Source organism: Chamaea fasciata, unplaced genomic scaffold, assembly GCF_029207755.1.
Source record: "Chamaea fasciata isolate MVZ Bird 193981 ecotype frontalis unplaced genomic scaffold, bChaFas1.0.hap1 SCAF_17, whole genome shotgun sequence".
NCBI classification, from domain to species: domain Eukaryota; kingdom Metazoa; phylum Chordata; class Aves; order Passeriformes; family Sylviidae; genus Chamaea; species Chamaea fasciata.
Window position 1 is genome coordinate 14304770 of NW_027094102.1, and position 13324 is coordinate 14318093.

Here is a 13324-nt window from a genome sequence, read left to right on the forward strand (position 1 = left end):
TGAGGTTTCTCTAAACAACTTGGCTGTTTGTTCCCCCGGCAGTCCCAGCCCAGCATGTGCCCACTCTGCTTTTGTTCCTGAAAGAACAGGGAGTTCCTGCCTACATGCCCAAACTTCTTTTTGAGATGGGAATGTGAGTACAAACCTAACAAAGTCTTGCAATGAAGACATTAGGGGAGAGGAAGAATTTGCTTCTAACTAACCATGCTCCAAAAAGGAGAGGTTGGGCCAAAATGGAAGAGACATTTCCTTCCCCCATCTTGTATGTCCAGGCAGGAGGAGCAGCACCCTACAGCCAGGGGATCTCTGGCAAGTTCCCTAAGATTTACCAGCACCCATCCTACTGTCAGCTGCAGGAACAAAGGCCAAAGGCAGAAGTGACAACGGAGGCTTGAAGCACAACCTGATGGCAGATGCAGAAACCTCCAGGCAAGCAAGAGTGCCCTGCCTCTGCTTTGTCGTCGTCTTCTTGGAAGAAGAATCCGGTGGCACTGAAGACTGGCAGGACTTGATCAGCTGGAGGAGCCCCCCAAACCCTGGTCTGATTTCTTGCATTCTCTGCACAGTCACTAACGCCTGTGACTGTGGAGGGTGTCAGGGACCCTGCTTGACCCCTCTGGGCACTGGGGGCATTTTATGAGGAACAATGCAATGGAGACATTCTGGTTTCTTGGGTGCCTCTGAGGGCAGTCTGGCCTAGGTCCGCAGTCAGGGCCTTAAGATGGTTCTGCCCAGCAAAGGCATCAGACGCCAGGCTGATCCAGATCCCAAGGGCTTCAAGTTACAGCAGCCAAGGTGCAGCTGATGGATGTATCCAGCTCCTTGCACTGCAGCTTGGGCAGTGTTAACACACCCACCTAACGTACACAACACAACATTCCCTGGAGGGAAGGAGCTACCCCCAAAGCCTTGCTTTGCAGAAAAACTCTAACTGGAGGTTTAAAGGGAAAGAAAATGAAGGTAAAGACAATGAGACCTGTCTGCACGGACAATTCACTTACCTGGCTTTTTCACTCTCTAGGGCATTCACAGAAGCATGCAATTCTGAATTTTGCCATGCCACTTCTGCCCAATGACTCCTTTCCCTCTCCAAGTTCTGCAGGTGCACTTGCAGCTCATTTTTCTGATCTTCTACTTCCTCCAGCATCTTCTGGACTCGCTCATCCCCCAACAGCTTCTGCCTTGATACTTCCTGGGCCTCCTTCACAACTTGCTGGGCTCTCTGGACAATTCTTTCCTGGGACTCTCGGTAGGCTGCCAGCTGGGATGTCAACTCTCCCACCTGCAGTCAAGCAGAACAGAGCAATCAGAGGCTACAACCACAGCCTGTCACTGTCAGCCACAGCAGAGGTTGTGAGGAAAGGGAAAGGACAACTTTCCATTGCTCCCAGTCCTGAGAGCACCAGATTCACAATGGATATGGACAAGGTGTTTCAATCTCGAAGTGGCCCAAGAAGGGCAACTGAAAAAGCACCTCCAAAACCGAGGCCAGCAGTAGGAGGCCAGCAGGAATGCATGCTGATGGTTCCCTGGCCAACAGCCCAGAAGACTAGCCCAGCTGTCCAGGGCAGCAGCTGAGATTCAGCAGAGCAAAACCTCTGCTGTGTATTTGCCAAATCTACCACATACCCCAGAACTGAGATTGTGTGACAGACCGTCGGAAACAAGCCCTTCTCTCGCAGCTCTCCTGTAACACCCAACGCAAACCTCCCCTGGTACAGCCTGGGGCCATTTCCTCTTGTCCTGTCCCTTGTTCCCTGGGAGCAGAGCCCGACCCTCACCTGGCTGCACCTTCCTGTCACAGGGAGTTGTAAAGAGCAAGAAGGTGCCCCCGGAGCCTCCTTTCCTCCAGGCTGAGCCCCTCCAGCTCCCTCAGCTGCTCCTCATCACACCTGTGCTCCAGACCCTTCCCCAGCTCTGTTCCCTGTTTTAGAGGCTCTGTGGCTGCCCAAAGCAACAAATTCTGCAGGAGCAGGCAACACTTTGCTCATGAACATGCCTATCCCTGGCTAATAAATGCGTATGCTGCCTTCTGCCAGGTGTGCCCAGCAGTGTCCCTGTCTTCTACTGTCAGAAACAGTATCTGGGCTGAAGTGCTTGAAACAACTCCCAGTCCCACGGGTGCTGACTCGGAATAAGGTGTCCAGAGCCACGGTAACATCATCCTTCTTTTGCCCCAGCAGATTCCTCTGAAGCTGCAATTACTCCAATGTCTGCCTCTTGACTTCCCACTGGCTCTGCAATGATGGGTCTTGTCCCTCGAGTGCAGCCAAGTCTTCCACTGTAGAAGAAGGGCCAAGACAAGTTTTCAACGGAAAACCAGTCTCATTTCCAAAACCAACCTCCACCCTGTCCTGCTGCTCTGCCTTTTCTGCCTGGGCTGACGCTTCCTTCTGCTGCCTGGTGTTCTTCTGATGCAGAAAAAAGGCTCCTGGCTCCGGGATCCCAATGCATTGATGCAGCATTTCCTTGGACTTCTCAAAGTTTTCACAGTCACTGTAGAGGCAAGGCACAGTCAGAAGAACCAAGAGGCCCGAAGAGTTCCCAATCCCATTTTCAGCACTCCAGCATGGAGCAGGGGGCAGTGGGCTAAGGAAGACCTTGCTCTTTCCCTCCCAGGAAATCCTCCAGAGGCAAAGGGAAAGGAAGGCAGGATTTTGCCTTCTTGCAGCGAGAAGCAGTGGCTGGGCAGGGGCACACAAAGAACAGAATTCAGGGAAGCAGCACAACCAGAAGGAGTCTTCTGTGCCAACATGGCTGTGCACCTCCCACACGGCCTTGGGAGTCACAGTAGAGCATGAAAAACCCAGACAGGAGGAGGAGGGGGAAATGCTCACCTTCTTATTTCTTCTACCAGACAGTCTATGTTCTCATGGCGGCTTCTGAGCGTCCGGCATTTCTCTGCCATTAGCTCAAAACGTCTCTGCAAGCGCTCACAATTCTCTGTGGCTTTCCGAACCAATTTAAAGGGATACTGCGCATCAGTGGATGTCAGAGTTGAGAGGGTGCTCCCAGTTGAGATGATGGAATTGGCCATGCTGTCACTGTTGTCTAACAGCCCCTGCAAGCCCACGTCCAGCTGTTAGTCAGGTATTCTGTTCCTATTCCAAAGTACCACTGAGATGCCTCTTCTGCTCCCACAAGAAGCAGTGTCCGTTAATGGAGAAGCGGTTTCAAAATCCCGGCCAGCTCAGCACAGTTTACTCACCTCAGGGGCTCGGGAGGAACGTCCCTGGTGAGAAAGCCCTCGAGCTCCCTGGAAGAGCACAGGGAAGAGCACGCTCAGACTGCATGGCTGCCCCTGAGGCAGTGGCCTCTAAGTGCTTCCCAGCCTGTCCCAGAGCACAGCAATTCCAGCAGAGCTCTTCTTCCCCCCCCCCCCCGGGCAATATTTTCAGCCCAGTAGTTTGACAGCAGCACAAATGAACACGCTGGAAGGTGTCTCATCACTTCTAAGAGCACCAGGAGGGGAACTGCCTGGAGCCCCATCCAACCCGGCCTTGAACACTCTCAGGGATCCAGGGGCAGTCACAGCTTCTCTGGGCAACCCGTGCCAGGGCCTCAGCACCCTCACAGGGCAGATTTCCCTCCCAATATCCCATCCACCCCTGCTCTGTCTCAGTGGTAAGCCACTGTCTCTTGTCTTGTCCCTGCAGGCTCCTGGCTTAAGTCCCTCTCCAGCTATCCTGAAGCCCCTTCATGCATTGCAAGAGGCTGTAAGGTCATCCTGGAACCTTCTCTAGGCTGGACATCTCCAACTTTGCATCCTTTCCCCTTGGCACAGGTGCTCCAGCCCCTGGAGCATCTTCCTGTTATCCCTGTGGCCTCCTCCAGGCCACTGGAGATCATCTCGGACATGTCTGGGAGAAACCCATTCTTGCCTCTGGGAAGCATTGAGGCTGTGCTGTAAATTGGGCTGAGGGGAAGGCAAGGAAAAGCTGCTCCCTTGTTTGTGCCCACGGCCTCCAGGGGGACAAGGATGGAGGAGGCGATGTGGCTGTGCTCTGGGATGGCCAGGAGCCTCCCATTCCCTCCCACGCCTGTCCCCATGGAAAGCACCAAAGCTACTGCCAGCTCTGAAACAGCCAACTGTGAATCCCTTGTTCTTCCCAAAGGGAACCGTTCCACACGGCATAGCCCAGGCCCACCCAGGCCCCTGCTGGGCTTGGCACAAGGAGAGCAGCAGCTTTCTCACTCACCCGCCGGGTCTCCATCCGCCTGTTGGCACGAGCAGTGACCAAAAGTAAGTGTCCAAAGGTCCTTGGCCTTTGTGGGGTCTAAACCACAGTGTCCAAAGGCCCTTGGCCTTTGTGGGGTCTAAACCACAGTGTCCAAAGGCCTTTGGCCTTTGCAGGGTCTAAACACCGGTGTCCAAAGGCCTTTGGCCTTTGCAGGGTCTAAACACCGGTGTCCAAAGGCCTTTGGCCTTTGCGGGGTTTAAACGCTAGTGTCCAAATGCCTTTGGCCTTTGCGGGGTCTAGACACCAATCTCCAAAGGTCCTTGGCCTTTGCAGGGTCAACAGCACACAAAGTGCTGTCAGCCTTTGCAAAGTCCAAGCACCAAGGTTCGCCAGCTGTTGACAGCTCCAGGGTCTAAACCCCAATAGCCAGGAGCTGTTGATTGTTGCCAGGGTCCACCCCCCAACATTCCATGGCCTGTTGACAGTTGCCAGGGTCTAACCTCCAACATTCCATGGCCTGTTGACGGTTGCTGGGGTAAGAAGCCCAGCATTCCAGGGGCTGTTGGAGAAGCCCTTCCTGGCTCTCCCCCATCCCAGCTCCCTGTTGGCCCTGGCACCTGCCCTACCTTCCCCGTGTCCCCAGAGCCCTGCTGGGCAGGGACCTGGCTCATAGCATGAGTTCAAAGTTGCTGGTCCAGACAACATCAGTTTTAAGGCTCAGCATTCTCACGACCTGCATGCTCTTTAGGGATGTGCTTAGTTCCTGAGTCACAGAAATTCTGTCTTCCCTGACAAAGGGGAGATGTAAGAAAAAGGCTAAAAAGGTTCTTGGTGCTTACAAATACTCATGGAAAGTAAAGGTTTGCATTTAGAACGGCCACATGATGAGAAAAATGGTGTTTGAGGGGCTTTTCAGATTCCTACAGAGAAAAGCCGAGAGCTGCAGTGTTTAAGGCTCATAAAATGGATTAAGGATCCTGAGACAGCCACAAGTGCATTTTTTTCCTCTGCTATCTCTTTGGCAATATATCATTAGGTGTTCTAGGCAGAAGAAAAGTCTTGCTGCTTACATCAAAGATTCCTCACTAGGCCCAGACCTTCAAGAACCATATGGGTCTGTTTGGAAAAGCGTTGGCAAAGGTTTTTTGCCCTCATCTTTGGTAGTGTTTGCCTGCATCCTAGGAGGATTTGTGTGTCCCAGTTGACAGGAACTGGCTTCTGAGCAGGGCACAAATCCTCCGTGGAAGAGAAGAGCTGCACCTGCCTTCTCCAGGGCCTGACTCTCCCAAGACTGACGGCCCAAGGATGTCACTGCCAAGTAAAGCTTCAGAGACCAAGGCAGATTCAAGTCTCTTCTTTCACAAGAGCAGCCTGGGACTCCTTGAGCAGAGCTGCAAAGGAGCACGACAGCTCCTGGTGAAGGTCTGACAGCTCCTGACTGGCCCTTGCACAGCTCTCAATGTAGTTCTTCCCATGCTGTCGGTCCCGGGCCAGCTGTGACTGCAGCAGGGACACCTGGAAGAGGCAACGGCCCGGCTCAGACAAGCCCACGCTGGCAGGAGCATCCGCAGCCCCATGGAACCGGCTGTCGGGGCAGACACAGCCTCCAAGTCCAGCCCTCACCAACACTCTGCCCTTGGGGAAGGGGAAAGGAACAGTCTCCCAGACTGCCCCTCAACAGAGCTCAGAGGATCAACAGGTCCACTTCATGGCTGGCAAACCCTTCCCACGTACATCCCTCAGCCACCACAGGTCTATTAGAGAGAGTTCCGACAGCATTTAGGAACCCAGCTCTGATTTCCAAAGCACAAACCTGGGCCACTGACCCCTTTCTCCACAGGCTGTGCCTCAGCATGAGGACTGCTCCTTCCCTCTGCTTCCCTCTGTGATAAACTAAGATTAGACAACTCCGAGTAAAGGAAGTTACTAGTTGTAAGTTATGAGGTTCCATACATTAGAGGTTAAAACGTCGTTTATAAAAGCTGTAAAATCCCCGTTCCGTACCCCAGATCCTGTCCCCTCCCTCCTCCCTTGGAAACCCCACTTACCTGTCTCATCGTCCTAGGCTACCGACCCCATGCTGAACGTTCAAGTTGAAAAGTTACTAACTATACCCCATTAGTGGTGTTGGGGGTTAGGTTTGTTCCTTCTTTCTCTAAAGAATTTTTTCCCCACAAGTTACCAAGGGGACCAAGTGTTGGATACTTGAGAGTACTTAACTGAAACAAAGAGGTGGACAAAAGGTGGAAGGGGGAGATAAAGCAGGTAAAAGACAAAGCTTGAGGCAGCTGCGTGCTTTTTCTGCTTCCGGCGTTCGGGGAGACGCGTGTCTGCCGCTCCTGGAGGAGCTCAGCCGCCGCAAAGCACGCCGAGGGGAGAACGGCTGTTGCTGGCTGGAGGAGTTTCACTGTGGCCAAAGGGATCCAGTCCTGGGAAATCTACTATCACCGGTTCGACCTGAATCCTGAGTTTTTTCTCTGCCACTTGCGGAGGCTGGGCCGCTTTTCTGCCTCGTCTTCGAGCTTCTTCGGCGCTGCTCCTCTTGCTGCAGCGTGACCCTGCACCCCCTGTGCTGCCGGGACATCCTGCCCCTGCCTGCCGGGACACCCTGCCATCCCAGCTACCAGCCCGGGACTTTTCCACTGTTCCAGCTTGGTGCTCTGAGGATCCTGCAGGGACACCGAAACCAAACTGCCCTGGGTTTTGTGAAACAAAGCCCTCAAGGTTCTTGGTACTTTTGTCGTTTGTCATTAATGCTGTAGTTGTTTGGTGGGGGGGGGGAGTTTTTTTGTGTTTGTTTGCTTTGTATTACATACTAGTAAAGAACTGCTATTCCTATTTCCCAAATCTTTGCCAAAGAGCCTCTGATTGTAATTTTACCTAGCAGATACCTGTCTTCCTAAACCAAGACAGTAGGGCATGCCTCTGACCCAACCCCTTTGTAATAAAGGCAATTAAGGAGGAAACATTGTCTCCTGCCCATTTTTAGCACCCTCTACTTCCCTTCCAGAGCTACTGGAGGACTCTTGTACTTGAGCTGCTGCACAGCCATGCCAGACATGAGGGGAACGTGGTGCTTGGGGTCTTTTGGTGCTTTCTGGAGGCCTTTTAGCACCCCAAGCCCCATTCTACACGCCCCCATTTTTTTATTATACGTTAACTCTGGCTTTAACTGATTTATATTTTTTCATATTCATTATGCTTCTAGTCAACTTTACTTCACTTCCAGGGACTCTTAAAGGTGTTTTGGAGGTTTTCTTGGTTTTGCCACCTTTGAGTGCGCAATCTGCCTTTTCCCCCCGCCATTGTTTAAATATAACAAAAATATAGCCTTGAGTATTTCACAGTTATTCACATGTATTCCGTTTGTGTCAGTCTTGTTGAAATTTTGAGGAGGTTTTGAGGCTGTTTTGGGTCCCGGCCCAGCCGCTCCCTGAGGGGAGTTTGTCTGAGGCGGGGCCCGCTCCTGCCCCGCCCCCATCCCGCCCAGCCAATCCCTGAGGGCACTTTTCCCCGCCCGCGGGTTGGGCGGGAGCCGCCGCCCCCCCACTGTCAGTCCCTGAGGGGCTTCGGCTGAGGCGGGAACTTCTCCCCGCCGGCCCCTGGCCGATCGCTCCCGCCCCTGCCCTGCCTGGCTCCCAGTGGGCCCCAGTGACTCTGAATTTTCCCCAGCTGCCCCAGTCTGGACTGCTCTCCACTGGTTTATTCTCCTCCCTCCCCAGGTAGGGGAGATCCGGCGCCCTCCGCTCCCACCCCCCAGAGCGTAAAATTCACATCGCTAGAGGTTCGTGTCCACAAAGGAGGCAGAGGAGTCCTGTAAAAGTCCCTGGAGTCAAACAAAGGGACAATGTCCATCAGGCCTGCATCCAACGGGGTCTTTCTCAATTAACTGGAGCAAGTAACCTTCTTTTGTCCTCATTGCCTTTCTCCCTTGGCTGAGGTACTGGCATGATACCGGGAATTTCCTGATCCACCTATCCATGTCCCCCCGTACTATGTGCCCTCTGTAAAACACATGATCCACAATTGCCACTAGATAAATCCATTGAAATTTTTTAGTAAGCTTTATTAATTGACATGGACTGCTCCTCAGCCAAGGTCATGCTAAACTCCTGAACTTGGGGAAGAGGAATAAAGACTTTATGGGATTTTGAGGATGAGGTGGTATTTTGCTGAAGCCAAAAGGTTCTTAAGTTAAAGAAGGAAAGTTGTTGGTTCCGTGTGTTGCTCTTTGTGGCTTGGATATGTTCTGGATGGTTTGTTGCGTGTTGCTGTGAGCTGGGAGAGGGGTGGGGTTGAAGATCTGACTAAAAAGGCAGTAGGATGAGAGGGGAGGGGACAGAAGAGTAGGCAGTCGGAGAGAGTGGAAGTTCCCTTGTACCCAGGCAATGGGAAAGGGGACAGGGACCGCCCCGGCCAGGAAGGCTATAAAATTGTCCTGGGTTGTAGTATAGGATGTGCACCGAGTATTCTATCACCATCTTCATGAACTGTTGAATCCAGGTGGGGCAGTGTTTTTCCAGACCCCCTCCCTCTGGGCCATTACCTTCTCTTAATGGCCCATCAAATGCCTTGCCCATGACTCATGGAGAACTCCCTCCAGGAGCTATCTCTGTTTAATGGGCCATCAGGGACCCCCTGCATGACTCATCATCCCATTGTGAGATGCTCCGCCCAGGGGGAGGAACCAAGCATTCCAGCCTGGATATAATCTGGGATGTGGGACAGTACAAGCAGCCCTTACCCACTGGATTCCCAGAGGACCAGAGCTACCAGACCTTTCTACGGGATCACTGCTTCAGGAAGACCACCTCACCTGGACTGCTTCCATCACCCTGCTCAAGTTGTATTCTGACTCTGTCAGTGGTCTTCTGTATTATTGCATCTATTTTATTTTACTTTCTTTCCTTTCTTCCTATTAAAATGTATCTCTGACTTGGAGCCTCTCATTTATTTTGCTTTCAAACCACGACACTGACGAATGGCAAGACATTGCCATTTGGGTAGAGAAGCTACCTGTGAAAGTCTGCAGGTAGATGCCCATGTCCCCAAGAGTTGGGCTAATGAGGAACACTGAAACAACGACCAGGTGGATCGGGCTGCAAAAATCGAGGTGTTACAGATAGATTTGGATTGGCAACACACGGGACAATTGTTCCTTGCTTGATGGGCCCTGATGCCTCAGGCCATCAGGGCAGAGATGCCACCTATAAGTAGGCACGAGACCGAAGGGTGGATCTAACCATGGGCAGCATCTCCCAGGTTATCCCCACTTGTGAGATGTGAGCTCAGATCAAGCAAGCAAAGTGAGTGAAGCCCCTGTGATATGGGGGGCCGTGCTCCAAACATAAGTATGGGGAAGCCTGGCAGACTGATTACATTACACTGCCCCAGACCCACCAAGGCAAGTGCTACATGCTCACAGTGGTAGAAGCCACCAGTGGATGGCTGGAGACCTAGCCGGCCACACTACTGCCCGGAACACCATCCTGGGTCTTGAAAAGCAGGTCCTTTGGAGGCATGGTACCCACAAGAGAACTGAGTCCAGCAATGAGACTCATTTCAGGAATAGCCTTATAAACACCTGGGCTAGAGAACACGGCATTGAGTGGGTAGACCGTATCCCCTACCATGCACCATCTGCCAGGAAAGTTGAGCAGTGCAATGAACTCTTAAAAAGAACCTTGAAGGCAATGGGGGGGTGGGACCTTCAAGGAGTGGGACGTGCATTTAGCAAAGGCTACACGGTTACTTAACACCGGAGGTTCCAGCAACCAAGCTGGCCATTCCCAATCCCAACCCCCGTGTACGGCAGGTGGAGACAAGGTTCTGGTGTTGCCTATGAGAGGTATGCTAGGAAAGACTGTTTGGGTTAATTCTGCCTTGAGGAAAGACAAACCCATTGCTGGGGTTGTCTTTGTTCAGGGACCAGGTTGCACTTGGTGGGTGATGCGGAAAGATGGAGAAACACGATGTATATCTCAGGGGGATCTTGGTTTTGGGTGAATTGCCTGAGACATTGTGCCTGTATCCATATCTGCATGTATGTATGGATGTATATAATTAGGATAATACATGGATGTATGTTGAAATAAGTCAGCTGAGACTCCATTTTCTTTATGCAGGAAAAGCCAAGTCTTTATGCACTTAACTCAATTTATACAGTTTTCACAGACCTTGGGTGCAACAACCCTACAAAACTACAAGCCACTGGTTGGTAGTTTTCTTGCTACTTCATTTCTTGGTCAGAGGGTGATTTGCGTCTGCTAAGGTTCAGGTTGTTTACATTTTTCCTTTGTGCGTTTTCATGGAGCAGATCTAATGTTTATGCAGATGCCCTTATTTTTCTCCCCAAGAATAGATTGTTGCGCTAATGAACTTTTCATGCTCAAGATTGTTTTGTATGAGAACTTGTGAGTTATCTGCACTTAGCTAAAGTAGCAGGGCCTAATCCATATTTCATAAGACTTTTCTTTTATAACATCTTTTACCTGTCTGCAACATATGTGTATAGTTTAAAAGTCAAAGTTTGATGTAACATGTTGGCATGGGAAAAAATTCAGGATGGAAAATGTTGTGGGTTTGGAGGCGGGGGGGGTGTGTTTGGTGAATTTTCTCCCATATGTGACCTGAGAAGGGAGATGTGGCAAGGAGAGGGCAGTTGATGGCCCTGGGGAATGAATGAGGGGCAACTGAAATACAAAAGAACTGGCCAGTGACCCTCCCACTCCACTGGAAGGCTCCAGGCAGGGCGGGCGGGATCGGGCGCTGCCTTGCTGAGGAAGAACCAGCCGGCTATGCTGGGAGCAGGGCAGTTTGGGCAGGTTTTGGTGCTGGACCCAGCACTGCTTCAGAATTCTCCTTGCCACCCACAGGCGAGCCGGTTGCTTGCAGCAGCTGTTGGTTGACAGGGACTTTTCGACACTTGCCATCGCAAGGAAGACCCTCACCATCTGCATGGGTGCTTCGGGGGAAACCAGACCACCCCACCTATTCTCTCCCTCTCTGGAGAGAGGGAGCCCCAGCTGCTGTTTGCCTGGAACCTCACCAGAGCTGCCATCGCCAGGATGCTGCAACAGACAGGTGAGAACCTGGGAAAACCAGGCCCCCACCTTCTCTCTCTCCCTGAGGCTGCCCTTAACCCCTGGGATGGCTCAGAGCTCGCATCAGTGGCCCCCTGAAGCTGCCTGAGCCAACGGTGCCCTCTGCCCAGGTGGGGCATAACTACAGCAAAGTGAGAACTGCTTAATGGGTGGGAAAAGTCTGTTCCTGCTTTGGGGGGCTGTTGTTGTTCATTCTCTCTTGTTACGTATGTGTATACATGTATTCCAGTAAAGAACTGTTATTCCTTTTCCCAGATCTTTGCCTGGAAGCCCTGCAATTTCAAGTTATAATAAATTAGAAGGAGGGGGCTATCTTTCCATTTCAGGAAGATTCCCAGCTTTCTTGGCAGACATCTGTCTTTTAAACCAGGACAATCTGCTGTCATTAATGGAAGAATTGACCTAGGTGGGAAAAGAACTCACAGAAGCACAGTTTCAGCCCTTGCCTAGGAATTGTTCCTGACCTCCACAAAACAGGGGCTTCCATGGTTTGTGGAATAGCCTTTGAGTGATCTCTACGCCCCGGATTTTATCTTCCTCAGAGTGCTCCTTCCCACAGTATGTCACACCTGTCTGGCACAGTTCCTATGCAGCTGGCATCCACTGTCACCAACAACAGGACCACTTTACCCACCACCAGTGAGAGGGAGCATGGATCATTACATTTTTCCCACATAAGATATGGAGCAGAAATCCCTGATGTAAATCCTGCCAATTCTTTCTCAAGATTTACATACAAGCAAAGATGCCTTGCAGAAAAATCTACCTTCTTGGATCCCTGGTGGTCAGTGGCACGAGCAGTGTACCCTGGAGGACGGTGCTGACTCCAGTCCTTTCTGACACCTTTGTTAGCAAAGCGGGGGATGGAGCAGAGTGTGCGCTCCCACAAAACCGGGAGGAGTGGCTGATGTGCCAGAGAGCCGTGCTGCCATCCACAGGGACGACAGTTTGAGGGTGACAGTTCAACGCCAAGTGCTGAGTGCTGTCCTTGGGAAGGAACAACCACAGGCACCCGTATCTTCTGGGGTGGAAAACTGAGGTTAGGCAGGGTCCTGCTGGGCACCAGGATGCCCATGGGCCAGCAGTGTGCTCCTGCAGCAACGCAGAACAGAGCCCTGGGCTGCACTGGGAGCTGTGACTCGGCTGGTGAAGGGAGGGGATCCTTCCCCTCTGCCCCCCACCAGTGAGGCCAGCCCTGGGGTGCTGGGCCCAGAGCTGGGCTGCCCAGTAGAGGAGACAGGGACAGACTGGACAGAGGCCAGCACAGGGCCATGAAGGTGATGGGGGGACTGGAGCATCTCTGCCATGAGGAGAGGCTGAGAGAGCTGGGACTGCCCAGCCTAGAGCAGAGCAGGCTCAGGGCATCTCACCCCTGGGGATAAATACCTGGGGGGAGGCTGCAGAGGGGACAGGGCCAGGGACAGCCCCAGGGGCCAGAGGCACAAGGTGACACACAGGAGGGGCCCTCCGAGCTCAGGAGACACTTCTGCACTGGGAGGGCGGCTGAGCACTGGTGCAGGTGCCCAGGGAAATGGTGGAGTGTCCATCCCTGGAGGGACTCAAAAGCCCCCTGGACACATCCTGGGCAGCTGCCCCTGGGTGGCTCTGATGGAGCAGGGGCTGGGCAAGGTGACCTCCAGAGGTGCCTCACCCAGCCTGAGGTTCTGTGACTCTGAGAAAAAACGGGTTGCAGTTTCCTAAGGACAAATGGAAAAGCTCCACACATGGCAGGTTTCTCCTGCCCTCACCAAAGTGGTTCATGTCACATGTTTCCCTTCTGCACATTCCTCCCTGGAGGGAGGATGCCCCTAAGGTCACTCCTTGAGGCAGAGAGAAGTGTTTGCCTGTTGGAGTCCAGGGCATTCCTTTGGGCACCCTGGGAGGCCACAGACCTCGGCAGAGAGGTCTGGGACCCTAGCAAGAGGGTTAGAGATCTGTACAGGGGGGTCTGGAATCTGTACAGGGGGGTTGGAGACCCTGGCACAGAGCCCAGAGAGACACTGTCTTTGACTTCAGTCCATGCAAAAAAGCTTCTAACAC